Here is a 13,934-nt window from a genome sequence, read left to right as displayed (position 1 = left end):
TATTATGAGAGAGAGAAAGAGGCAGAGAGAGAGAGAGAATGGGCATATCAGGGCCTCTCACAACTGCAAACGTCAGACACATGCCCCACCTTGTGCATTGGCTTTATATGGGTACTCAAACCCGGGTCCTGCGGTTTTGCAGACAAGGGCCTTAGCCACTAAACCATCTCTCCTGCCCTAAAATAAATACATATAAACTTTTTGTAAGGGTTTTTTATTTGTTCAAGGCTAAAAAGCAAATAGTGTGTGTGTGTGTGTGTGTGTACGCACTAGCACATGTACTAGTGTCTTTTGTTACTAAAAAAGAGTTTTGCATCCAGCTTTATATGACTGCTGGAGAATTAAGCCTAGGCTGGCACACTTTTCAAGCAGGCGCCTTTTAATTGCTGAGGCATCTCCCCAAACCCAAGTTTGTTGGGTTTTTATTTTATTTTTTGAGACAAGCTCTCTGTATATAGTTCAGGCTGGCCTGGAGATCCCTATCCACCTGCCTCAGCCTCCCAAGTGCTAGAGTCAGAAGCACCTGTCTCCACACTAGCTTAACTGTATTTTGACTTCTCTGAGTGGTAAGCTGTTTGCCTGCAGAGACAAGGTTTTTTGGAGGTCTGAATTTCCAAGTCCCAGCCTAACTTGGGTCTTAGAGTAAGAATTCCACAAAGCTCATCCTGAAAACAAGAACAACTCATTGTGAACATTTTGTGGTATAGGACTGATTTTAAGCTGGTGAATTCAAGTTCCCAGTTCAAACTGAAAAAAAAAAAAGCAGATCTTCCCCAATGAATGTCAGCTACTTAATAGAATGAGTGACATAAAGGAGCTAAAACAAGAAGGTAAATACTAATAGCAAAATGTGAATTTGATACAGGAATTTGGGGTTCCTTATATGTCAATGCACCAATAATTTGGGGTGTTCCCAGATCCTAAGGAGACAAGAGGGGGTTTGAGAAGTCTACCTCAAGGCTCGGGTCTGGGTTTTTTATGGGGAGACACTACGTAAGGAAGATGGGGTTGGCAGTTTTTGTGAGCCTGATGGATGCGTTGGCTATTTAACCAATTTACTCCTGAATCGGAGAGCCTAGGGTCAGGAATTCTGAAAAGGGAAGTCTTCTCAAATGTGAATTCTCTAGAACGGGAGTGGGAGGACTCCCTAAAGGAGCAGAAATGAGGAAAGGCCAGATCCTTCTGAGTTACTGACATGCAGTAAAGTGTAATGACCTAGATTTTTTTCCTGCATGCCCAAGGACAATTCCTGTGCTTAGCCAAGAAAAGGCCATTCACTTTGGGATCTGTCACCCCTAAGCTGCCTAGCCAATTTCTATGCATCAAATTGACCATCAAGGTGAACTTTCATGTCTTCTCTCATTGAATTGTAACATCAACAACTACAAAAACATCCCTCATGTTAGGACACTGAGGCCTTTGGGGTTAAGTAGCATGTCCAAGGCCTCTCAGCCAGCAAGGAGCAGAACTGTGGTTGCACTCCACTATTGCAGAGGTGGTGTCTGCCCCTCACTTTGCTCTCATTGGTGAAACTGGAAGTATGCTGGCTCCTAGGGACCACTGACTTCAGCTGTACAGTTCTAGGACTGGGAATATGACGAATGGTAAGGCAATGGCTACAGTGGCAGTGAAGGAGGAATGAGAAGGCCAGGCAGATGCCATGGGAAGGGCTACTCCCAGGAATTTTGCCACAGCATCAAGACTGTGCCTGTGAAGGCTGTGTGATGATACACAGGAGGCAGGAGGTATAGTAGGCATCTCATCTACTGGGATCTCAAGACTGGCCTCAAGTTCCAGTGCTGCCATGCTATCATTGAAAAGTCCCTTCATCGGGTTCATGCCACACTTGCTTCTTTTGATGAAGATTTTATAAATTGACCCCAAAGAGAAGCCAAGTATTGGATTAATCATCTATGGGAAAGGAATTCTTTGGTGGTGCTGCCTTATCTTATTGGTTGTTCTGTACCCCTCCTTTAAGAAGAAGGAGAAGAGGGATGGAGAGATGGCTTAGCAGTTAAGGCACTTGCCTGTAAAGCCAAAGGACCCAGATTCGATTCCCCTGTATCCATGTAAGCCATATACTGAAGATGATACATGTGTCTGGAGTTCATTTGCAGAGGCTGAAGGCCCTGGCATGCCCATTCACTCTCTTTCTCTCTCTCTCTCCTTCTTTCTGTCTGTCTAATGAAATAAATAATTTATTTTTTCAAAGGAGAAGAAAATGCCAAAGTCTATAATTCTGATACTTAAAATATTTGAGTCTTTTCTCATTCACTTTAGCCCCACACAAACCTCAGCAGGATGGACTATAATGTTATAGTAACTATTCCAATGCCCTCTGCCTCATTCTGCCCACAACCTCAGTTATGCTCTTGAAGGACTAATAGCCTGTCCTTGGAGTGTTTTTCTTCAGTAAGTCAGAATGTCTGGCATACAGTCAGTAAATATGAAAAAAACTGACTAATTCTTCACATTTCACAGATGTGGACGCTGAGGTTCAGAGAGGTAGAGGGATTTGCCAAGAAGGAAAAGCAAATCCCAAGCATCATGCTTTTGGCACTGACTGCACTTGACCTTGCCAAAGTTAAGATGTAGAGGGCGCCTACTCCCAGAGCCTCTCATTAGGAAACCCACAATGAAGACTGCCGATTTCTCATGTGCCTCAATCAAAAATGAAATCTAATTAACGGGATATGATGTGATGAAATATCCATCCACAGAGAGTGAAAACATCCTACGAGTCAGCTAGTGATGAGATTTCTGACGACTACCTTCCTTCTCAAAGCTGCTAAAAAGGGCAATTTTCTGTTCCTACATGATTTAAATCCCTTGGGACCCATTTATACTTAGGAATCTAAGAACAAAAATAAGTCTTGCTTCTCATCGCATGTCCCTCAAAGCATTTGCTCTTATGCCAGGTTGTATAATCGACACCTTCTAAGCGTTTTTTGTTTTTTGGGTTTTTGTTGTTGTTATTAAGAAGAAAGTAACTATAGTTGTGATTGTGAATATGTCAAGCAGGTGTGATTTCCTGGCTCCATTTAGCCAAATTTCCCAAGGACTCTTTCCATCTAGCGCCTTTCAGTGCAAGGTAGTCTAGGTAGAAGGGCAGAGATTTCAGTTTACTATGGCACAGCAAGCTTCCAATAGAACCTTGTCAGTGAAATTTCACGCAATGGGAGGACATGCATGTTCTTCATATTATGACAGTCTTATATTGTCATGCAATGAAATGGATTTTTTTTTATTCTGAATTCATTTAAAGCCTCAAATGAGATTATAATGGTAAATATCACAGAGGAAAATATTAACAATGACAGTCATGGTGTTCAAACTATTCAGGCTTCGCCCACCAAAACATCTAAGGAGGAAATTTATTCTTCAGTGCCTCGGTTCTACTTCTTGATCTCAGGTTAGTGAGTTGGAATAGGAGGATTTTATTATTTTTATTCATCAAAAAATATATTTATCATTTGGCTCTGGCTTGAAATTCCGAGTACCAGAAACAGGTTACAAACCAAATTGAGTTGTTGATTGAAGAGAACTATGAAGTCCCCCAAACAAAACAGGCTTTTGTCAAAGCACTTTATAACCTCCTGAGGTCAAAGGTAAGACCCAATTACTAAAGACACCACATACTGCTGACACAGAACATTGAGTGACCTGGCCAGAATCTGGAAGGAAACCTGTTCCCAGATGGTTAGCCCATATAGTGCTGGAAAACACTATATGAGCTGCTGGAGGAAAATGGCTAATAATGTGATGAAAAAGCTATATGAAAACAACCAATCTGACAAGACATACACACCTGTGCAGCAGTGGCATTCAGCTTATGTGTGTAACCAGTGACTTTCTGATTGGCCAAGAGATCTGCTCAGTGGAAAGAAAGCTATACCTGGAACTGCTAATAAAGTCAGAATCCTATGTAGACCAAGATTATTGACTCCAACAAGAAGTTTTCACTAGTTTTTGGCAAAGAGAGGCTACACCCATCAAAATATCTCTAAATTAAGCCCCTTAGACCTATGCTAATCTCACTCTCCAATGGAGAATCTGTGTTTCTTTTTCAGAAAGCAGTGAGAAGCAAGGACAACCAAACTCTATCAACAAGACAGGAAAAGATAGCTGACTCCCTGACAGGAAACAACCACCCCTTGCCCATCAGCCATGGCCCAGGTGAAACCACATAAGAATTAACAATTTGAGCCAGATGCTCCTTCAATGGGGAGCCTGACAACCTGCACCATGGTGATGGAGACAGACACTGAGGATACTCAAAATGTACCTAAGCAGAAATCCAGAAACTGCTGACAGCACAACAGTAAAGTGGACTGAAGACACACCCACCAGCTGAGTGTGGTGGCACACACCTTTAATCCCAGCACTTGGGAGGCAGAGATAGGAGCATGGCCCTGAGTTTGAGGCCACCCTGAGACTACACAATGAACTCCAGGTCAGCCTGAGCTAGAGTGAGACCCTACCTCAAAAAAACAAACAAAACAAAAACAAACAAACAAACAAAAAAACCACACACCAAGGGAAAAAAAAAAACACCCCACCAAGGCTCAGGGGATTTTGCAAAAGAGGGAGCAAAAAGATTGTAAGAGCCACAGAGTAGGAGAGACTATCCCAAGGCTATGCCACCCAATGACTGCTGCCCTCACAACTCCTTACCTACACCCCCATAGTGTAGACCAGGAGTACCCTCAGTGGAATGGGTGCAGGGAGGAAGGAAATGATGGTACTAGCATCTGATGTGACCATACAAAGTCCTTGCTTAATAAAAAAAGAAAATATATGTTTACTGATTATACGTGAAATACTTAGGAAAGCAGAATGTGGCAGTCAGGTTTGCATTGCTGGTAGAAATCATCCAACCAAGAGCAGCTTGTGGGGAAAAAAGAGATTTATTTTGGCTTACAGGCTCAAGGGGATGCTCCACAATGGCAGGGGAAAATGACAGCATGAGCAGAGGGTGGACATCACCCCCTGGTGGACAATAGCAACAGGAGATTGTGCCAAACACTGGCAAGGGGAAACTGGCTATAACACCCATAAGCCTGCCCCCAACAACACACTCCCTCCAGGAGGTATTAATTCCCAGATCTCCATCAACTGGGAACCTAGCATTCAGAACACCTAAGTATATGGGCGACACCAAATCAAACCACCACATTCCGCCTCTGGCCCCCATAAACTGATATCCATACATGATGTAAAATACAATGTATTCAGTCCAACTTAAAAGTCCCCATAGTTTTTATCAATCCCAATGATGTCCAAACATCCCCATAGTCCAAGATCTTTTTTTGTTTGTTTGTTTGTTTGTTTGTTTAAGAGCAATAGACAAAGAGAGAGAAAGGCAGATAGAGACAGATAGAGAATGGGCGTGCCAGGGCTTCCAGCCACCGCAAACAAACTCCAGACACGTGTGCCCCCTTGTGTATCTGGCTAACATGGGTCCTGGGGAATCGAGCCTGGAACTGGGTCCTTAGGCTTCACAGGCAAGTGCTTAACCGCTAAGCCATCTCTCCAGCCCCCAAGATCTTTTAACTGAGCCATAATACCAAAAAAAACTCCCCCCCAAAACCCATAATGGTACAGAATAAACACACTGCAAAAGATGGCATTGAGCATAGTAAATAAATATTCAACCAATAAAAGAGTTAAAACAACCAGGGAGAACATCAAACTCTGTAGTTTCAAGTCCAAAAACTCTAGCCAGTGACAAGTCTCCAAGTCTGATAATTCTAACCAGCAATAAGTGTCTGGCATTCCAATTCCACCCCTTCAGCTAGGCTATTCACAGTCCTGGAAAACTTCATCAGGGCCAACAGCTTTCCTTAGCAGCCACCTTGTGGTCCGGGCATCTCCACTGTAATCCAGGGTTCATCCTCATGGCCTCATCGGGTCTCCATGCAGGCAACCAGCAAACCTGCTTCACACTGCCGATGGCCATTTCCAAAACACAAGACTATTGCAAACTCAATGACCCTCTCTTTCCTGCATTTCTTATACTCCACAATACCAGGTAGGCTGCCAATTTGTCAATTCGGGGGGAGGGGCAAATAAAGCAGACTTTGAAGAACAGGACACTTCTTGAGCACTCAGGCCCCTCCAAAAGAGTCTATATTCTTCCTGTTGCCCCAGTGCAGGTCAGCTGGCCCAATCTATCTCAAAGGTTGTAATCTTTCAATTGCAGCTGAATGGGCAGCAGTTCACCCAAAGATTTCTCTTTCTGTGCCATATCCTTCTGCTCACACCAGTTCATTTCTATACAAACCAAACCTGCGCAACTTTTCAGGACTCACACAAACTGCTAGCCCAGTCCTGGCAAAGCTCTTTCTCATCCTCATAAACTGAACCTTATAGTCCATAGTTCTTATGGCATTCAGGCCTTTCAACTCGGACCAGAATACTCCATCAAGCTGTACTTACAGCACTCCAAGGTATCTCCTAGACCAAGGTTTCAAATTCTTCCACATTCCTCTTGAAAATTAGCTCCAAATGGCCAAAGCCACACAGTCAGGTGTCTAGCAGCAATCCCACTCCTTAGTACCACTTTACTGTTGCAGTCAGGTTCACACTGCTGGTAGAAATCATGCAACCAAGAGCAGCTTGTGGGGGAAAAAAAAAAAAACACGTTTATTGTTGCTTACAGGCTCGAGGGGAAGCCCCATGATGGCAGAGGAAAATGATGGCATGAGCAGAGGATGGACATCATCCCCTGGCCCCCATAAGGTGGACAATAGTGACAGGAGAGTGTGCCAAACACTGGCATGGGGAAACTGGCTATAACACCCATAAGCCTGCCGCTTAATTCCCAAATCTCCATCAGCTGGGAACCTAACATTCAGAACACCTAAGTTTATGGAGGACACCTGAATCAAACTACCACACAGAATGAACTCTCACTTATTATTTCATATATTTTATATTGCTTGAGTTATTGAACATTGTGCTATCTTACTAATTTTATATATTACTAAACAGTGCTTAGAATCATGGACACCTTTCTAAAAAAGCAAACAAAGAAAAGACAAACAATATTTGCTCACTTTTAGCCACTTCAGAAATAACATACATTTACTTTGTCACCAAATATTAGGTATATCCTTCCATATGGCAAATAATGTTAGGTAAGCAGTTATGTGATTCTTCAATTTCTGAGGATAGGAAAGTTGAGGAGATGCTGAACTTATAGGTTTTTTTCCTATTTTTTTTTCTTTTTAAATTAATTAATTATTTTGGTTAATTAATTATTTTAGTTCCAGGATGACCTGGAATTCACTATATAGTCTAAGGGTGGACTCAAACACATGGTGATCCTCCTATCTCTGCCTCCTAAATGCTGGGATTAAGAGTGTGCCACCACACACAGCTTTTATTTATTTATTTGTTTGTTTATTTGGTTATTTTTAAACTTTTTATTGACAACCTTCATATATATAGACAGTACACCATGATCATAACCCCTCCCACCATCCTTCCTCTGCCTCTTCATTAGTTCCCCCTAATTCCTTCTTTCCAACTAGTCGCTCCTCTTTTTGATGTCACCACTTCCCCCTTCTGAATTAGTCAGGGTTCTCTAGAGGAACAAAACTGATAGAATGAAGTATATGAAGAGGGAATTTATTGGATTAGTTTACAGCAGTCCAACAATAGCAGGCTGCAAGCCTGAGAGTCGAGAAACCCAGTATCAGTCCACAAGGCTGGATGCCTCAGCAGTCCCAATCCAGGACTGATGCCTGGAGGTGAGCTGGTGAGAGACTGCTCTCCAGTCCATGCTGGTCTTCAGTCCACACTGGAAGGCAGCAATCAGCATCAGCAACCAGGTGGGAGGAGGGAATACGTTCCCTCCCAGAGTTTCCTTAGATAAAGTCCCCCACCCCTCCGCCAGGAGCCGCCCACTCTGGGGGAAGGGCTCACCCTAGGGGAAGGATTCCTCCTTTAGTTAATCCTTCCTGGAAACAACCAGAGAGACCCACCCATGAGGAATGTCTGTGGACTCCTAAATAGATCAGGTTGACACAAACTTAACCATCACAAGTCCACCCCTTGTCAACTTGACACCAAACCAAATTTCTTTATGTCATACTTAATTTCCAATTGAAGACAGTAACCAGGTTATAATTCTGCCTAACATGATATAACTATCCCACTTGCCACCAGAAACATACAATCTTCCCCCCAACACAAAACAAGGTTCCTTGAGGAATGCCTAGTTGCTAATACAATATATTCAACAGCAGTTAAGTAGCATTTTTATCTTAATCAGTATTACTTAACTAGTAGAGACAGAGGAAGAACAAAAGCATCTTAATATTGGTGTATGTATGTACAAACACTCTTAACAAGGTAGAACAGAAACATTCATGGTAATGATAGTCATCATCGTTGTAACTGGTCAAGTGGCCATAGCTGGTATTTGTAACTTCTTCTACTACCCTTTCTGTACTTCCTCCACCTTCAGCACCTCAGCAGGTCTTCGTTCTTTACCTGGAGGGGTGACCCATACCTTCATTCCTGAAGGATCTGGGCCATATATCATACTACCTCAGTCAGAAGCAATGCTGTGGGGAATAACATGATGGTGGATAAGGCATTCTCTAAGCCCATGGATGGTAGTTTTCACAGAAGCTCTACATACAGGAAAGGCAAATACATACCCAGAACAAGTGTCTATTCCTACAAGGACAAAATGCTGCCCTTTCCATGATAGAAAAGGTCCAATATAATTAACCTGCCACCAAATTGCTCCCTGTGGAATTCTTCCATACCTGGGGCTCAGAGTTGGTCTCTGCTGCTGGCAGATTTTTCAGTCAGCAGCAGCCATAGCCAGGTCAATCTTATTTGGTGGAAATCCATGTTGTTGGGCCCATGCATCACCTGCATCCCTGCCACCAAGGCCACTTTGTTCATGGGCCCATTGGATAATGACAGGGATGGCTGAGGAAAGAAGTTGACCATTATCCACAGAATGGGTCAGCTTATCTACTTGATTATTAAAGTCATCTTCTGATGAGGTCACCTTCAGATGAGCATTAACATGGAACACAATTATCTCTATATCCTTTGCCCATTCAGAGAATTCTATCCACATATACCTTCCCCCAATGTCTTTCTCACCAATTTTCCAATTGTGCTCCTTCCAAGTCCCAGACCAGCCAGCCAAACCAGTGGCCACAGACCATGAACCAGTGTATAATCACAGATCTGGCCATTTTTCCTTCCAAGAAAAATGCACAACCATGTGTACTGCCCAAAGTTCTGCCTTTTGTGAAAACTTCCCTTTACCACAGTCCTTCAGAGTTGTCCCAGAAAGAGGCTGTAGTGCTGCAGCTGTCCACTTCTGGGAGGTGCCCGCATAATGTGCTGAAGCATCTCTAAACCATGCCCCTGCCCTCTCCTCTTCAGTCAGCCAATCATATGATACACTCCATGATGCCATAGGTGCATGCTCGGGGACAGAAAACATTGTAACAGGAGTAGCAACCATAGGCATTTGGGCATCTTCCTCATGTAACTTACTTTTACCTTCAGGGCCTCTCAATCCTGATCATGGATATACCACTTCCATTTGATTATGGACTGCTGCTGTGCAGATCCAAGTTTATGGTCTGGTGTGTCAGCTCATAATGGGCAGCTCGGATCATATAGTAGACCATTGTCAAATGTTCAGTTTCCACTAAGGCCCAATAGAGGCCAAGAGCTGTCTCTTAAAGGGAGAATAATTGTCTGAAGATGACACCAAACATTTGTTCCAGAATCCCAAGGGCCTCTGCTGTGATTCACCTATGGGGGCCTGCCAAAGTCTCCAAACAGCATCCCTGTCTGTCACTGACATCTCAATGATCATTGTATCTGGTGGATCATATGGCCCAGAGCAGTCTGAATAGCAGCCTGGGCCTATTGAAGAGTATTCTGTTGTTCTGGGCCCTCACTGAAAACTAGTAGCTTTCCTAGTCACTTGGTATATGGGATGGAGTAACACACCCAAGTGAGGGATGTGCTGTCTCCAAAATCCAAATAGGCCCACTAGATGTTGTGCTTCCTTCTTAGTGGAAGGAGGTGCCAGATGCATCAACTTATCATTTACATTAGAAGGAGTATCCCTGCATGTCCCACACCACTGAACTCCTAGAAATTTCACTGAGGTGGAAGGTTCTTGAAATTTGGATGGATTTACTTCCCATTCCCTGATGCACATGTACTATACCAGCAACTCCAGAGTGGCTGTCACCTCCTGCTCATTTGATTCAATCAGCGTAATGTCATTGACATAATAGACCAATGTGACACCTTATGGAAGGCACAGGCAATCAAGATACCTGCAAACTAAGCTGTGACACAGGGCTGGTGACCTTGCCAGCTGAAGGCAAGTTGCTTCTGGTGTTTCTTATGGACAGGTATGGAGAAGAAATCATTTGCAAGATCAATAGCTGCATATGAGGTACCAGGAGATGTGTTAATCTGCTCAAGTAAAGAAACCACATCTGGTGCAGCAGCTGCAATTGGAGTCACCACCTGATTAAGTTTCTAATAATTCACTGTTATTCTGCAGGATATGTCTGTCTTCTGAACAGGCCAAACAGAAGAGTTAAAGGAAGATGTGGTGGCAACCCCCACCCCTGCATTCTTCAAGTCCTTTATAGTGGCAATAATTTCATAATCCCACCGGGGATGGGATACTGTTTTTGGCTCACTATTTTCCCTGGTGGAGGGAGCTCCAATGGCTTCCATTTGGCCTTTCCAACCATAATACCCCTCACCCCACAAGCCAGGGAACCCATGTGGAGGTTCTGCCAACTCTATCCCAATTATTCATTCTGGGATTGGAGAAATAACTACAGGATGAGTTCAGGGACCCACTGCCAATCGAACATTTGCCAAAACTCCATGGATCACCTGATCTCCATAAGATCCTACTTTAACTTGAAGGCCATGGTGTTTGTAATCAATGTCAGTTCACAGTGACCAGTAAACCCCAAAAGGTCTAGTTATTTCCTTTTCCCTGTGTACAGTTAACCTAGCAAAAGGCTGCAGGTCCCTCTGAGGAAGGATAGGACTAAGCTTAATATTGAAACTTTGGGGGATTGTGTGGGGAGGTCCTTCCTCAAGGGGACTCAGCCACCCCTTCAATCAAGGAGCTCAAGATCTGTAAACTGGCTCAAGTCTGGAAACTGGTTAAGAGGCATTGATTCTCTGTTGCTGTAATTCAAAGTGCCTTTTCCTTTGCTCTAGAACTGTTCTGCTTATGCAGATCAAGCAGGAATTTAGTAGGTTTCTTATCTATTTCATTTCTGGGAACACCATGATTAATCAGCCAATGTCAAAGGTCTACATGAGTCATACCATTATGAGCATTGTTTTACCTATGCTGTCCATTATGGTAAATATGCTCACCTCACCTTTGGCAATTCAGTCCTGCCACCTGGCCCTTGTTATTCCAAGATTCAGTTAGACCCATTGCATCTAAGTCACCTAATGCAGCAACTGTGGCTGAAACTGTGATGTCTTCTTTACATAAAAGACCAAGCATTGGGCACTTTAAGTATGCTCGTGCTCCCCTCACAAATCTGTTTCTTATGCTCTTAGTGAAGGGCACATCTGCTGGATGTTCCCAACGTGAGGGCATAGATGAGTTTATGTGGAAAATCCAGTCCAGCATTCCAAGTTCTCTGAGCCTTTTAATCCCTTCATGATCAGCCTGATCTAATCTTGTATTCTTTCCACCAACATCCCACACCCTTAAAATCCATTCCCACACATATTCCCCATTCTGATTATGGAAGCTAGAAAATTCCTGAAGTTCTTTAGGGGTGTACCTCTCCTCCTTTTGTGACATCCCTTCTATTTCACCTTTAGGGGCATGCTTAGCTTTATATCTGGCTACGGGCCTAGAGGTGAGGATGGGCGGGCACTGAGGAGTATCAGCAGTGTCTGCTGAGGGTTTGCTGCTTCCTCAAAGAAAGAATAATTCTCCCAGGCAAGGGTTGAGAGGGCAAGACTTCAGGGTGTGGGGGTGGGATGCAACTTCCCCTAAAGGAGGGGAGGCCAAATTCTCATGCAAAAACTTCTTCAGAATCTGACAGTTCAATGTCCCCAGCTTCTTCAGGGTCTTCCCACACATCCCTATCCCAAGTCATAAGGTCCCACTCTTTTCCAACCAGAGCCCTCACTTTAACTCCTGATAGGTTGTGAGGCTGGGATTTGAGTTTACATTGCAAGTTAGCCAATCATACAATGACAGCTTAGGTTTGGTCCTAGCAATTTGAACCCTATTCTGGCTAGAGAGGAGACTATCCTCCAGGGCTCCCTGAGAAACCTTCAGATCATGTATGTGGGTGCAGTGGTTTGATTCAAATGTCCCCATAAACTTAGGCATTCTGAATGCTAGGTTCCCAGCTGATGGAGATTTGGGAATTAACACCTCCAGGAGGCTGTATATTGTTGAGGACAGGCTTATGGGTGTTACATCCAGTTTCCCCTTGCCAGTTTTTGGCACACTCTCCTGTTGCTGTTGTCCATATTATGTTGGCCAGGGGGTGATGTCCACCCTCTGCTCATGCCATCATTTTCTCTGCCATCATGGAGCTTCCTCTCAAGCCTGTACACCAAAATAAACATCTTTTTCCCACAAGCTGCTCTTGGTTGGGTGAATTCTACCAGCAATGTGAACCTGACAGCAACAGTGGGTCTTTAAGCTAGGAAATTTCCTTTCTGAGCTTCTGCTTTTCTCTTAATAGTTTATCCAGAGGTGCTAGAAGCCTCGACCCAGCATCATTATTCATCTTACTTTTCCACAAATATTCAAAAGTTCTAGATACAGAGTCACTAAATTCCTTGCTCTTCACAAGATATGACTCAGGACCACCAAATAACATCTATCTCATGGAGTTCTTTAAAGAGTTCACAGCCTGGATTATTAGTGCCTTCCTTATTACCAGTAAAAGTGTTCTCCTTATGACCAGTATAAGCACTCTCCTTATTACCAGTAGAACCTTTAGTGGCACTGAAGTTGGAGAGCCAAGTCCAGAGAGCACAAGCCCATTAAGGAAATCCATTCTTACAATTCTGTTTTTCTAGAACAACTCCTGGTACCACAATGTGTATTAGTCAGGGTTCCTTAAAGGAACAGAACAGGTAGAATGAGGTGTATAAAATGAGAATTTATTCGATTAGCTTATGGCAATCCAACCGTAGCAGGTTGCAGGCCTGAAAATCAAGGAACCCAGTAGCTGCTCAGTCCATGAGGCTGGGTGTCTCAACAGTCCTAATCCAGCACTGAAGTCCTGGAGGCGTCCTGGAGAGGCTCTGCTCTTCAGTTCAGGCTGGTCTTCAGTTCACACTGGAAAGCAGGAAGCAGTGCCAGTAGCCAGTTGTGAGGAGGGGATACTTTCCTTTCCAGGATTTCCTTAGATAAAGCCCCCCTCCCAGAGGGGTCACCCATTCTTGGGGAAGGGCTCACCCTGGGGGAAGGATTTCTCCTTTAGTTAATCCTTCCTGGAAGCAATATCAGAGAACACTGATGAGGAATGTCTGTGAATTCCTAAACAGATCAAGTTGACACAAATTTAACCATTACAACCTCCTATTATGGAGGTCTTGTGTGGGTAGTATTAGCCTCTGTGAGATCATGAATACTATAGCCACTTTGTGTCTGAAGGACAGTTTTGCAAAGCACTCCTCTCCTTCTTTTGGCTCTTACATTCTTCTGCCCAGGTCTTCTACAAATGTCTCTGAGCCTTTCAGGGTGGGATAGAGATGTGTCACTTAGTGCTTAACACTTTACTGCCATTTCTTCTCAGCATTTTGGTGAGATTTGAGTCTCCTCAGTGGTCACTGCGATTTGAAAAGAGAAAAAGTGAAAGTAGCATTAGTATATAGACATAAACATAATTACTTAGAGGGCAGTTTGGTGAGCATAATAT

The sequence above is a fragment of the Jaculus jaculus genome, chromosome 4, assembly GCF_020740685.1.
Source record: "Jaculus jaculus isolate mJacJac1 chromosome 4, mJacJac1.mat.Y.cur, whole genome shotgun sequence".
Lineage (NCBI taxonomy): Eukaryota > Metazoa > Chordata > Mammalia > Rodentia > Dipodidae > Jaculus > Jaculus jaculus.
The sequence above is the reverse complement of the archived record's forward strand: the minus strand, read 5'-3'. Positions refer to the sequence as shown.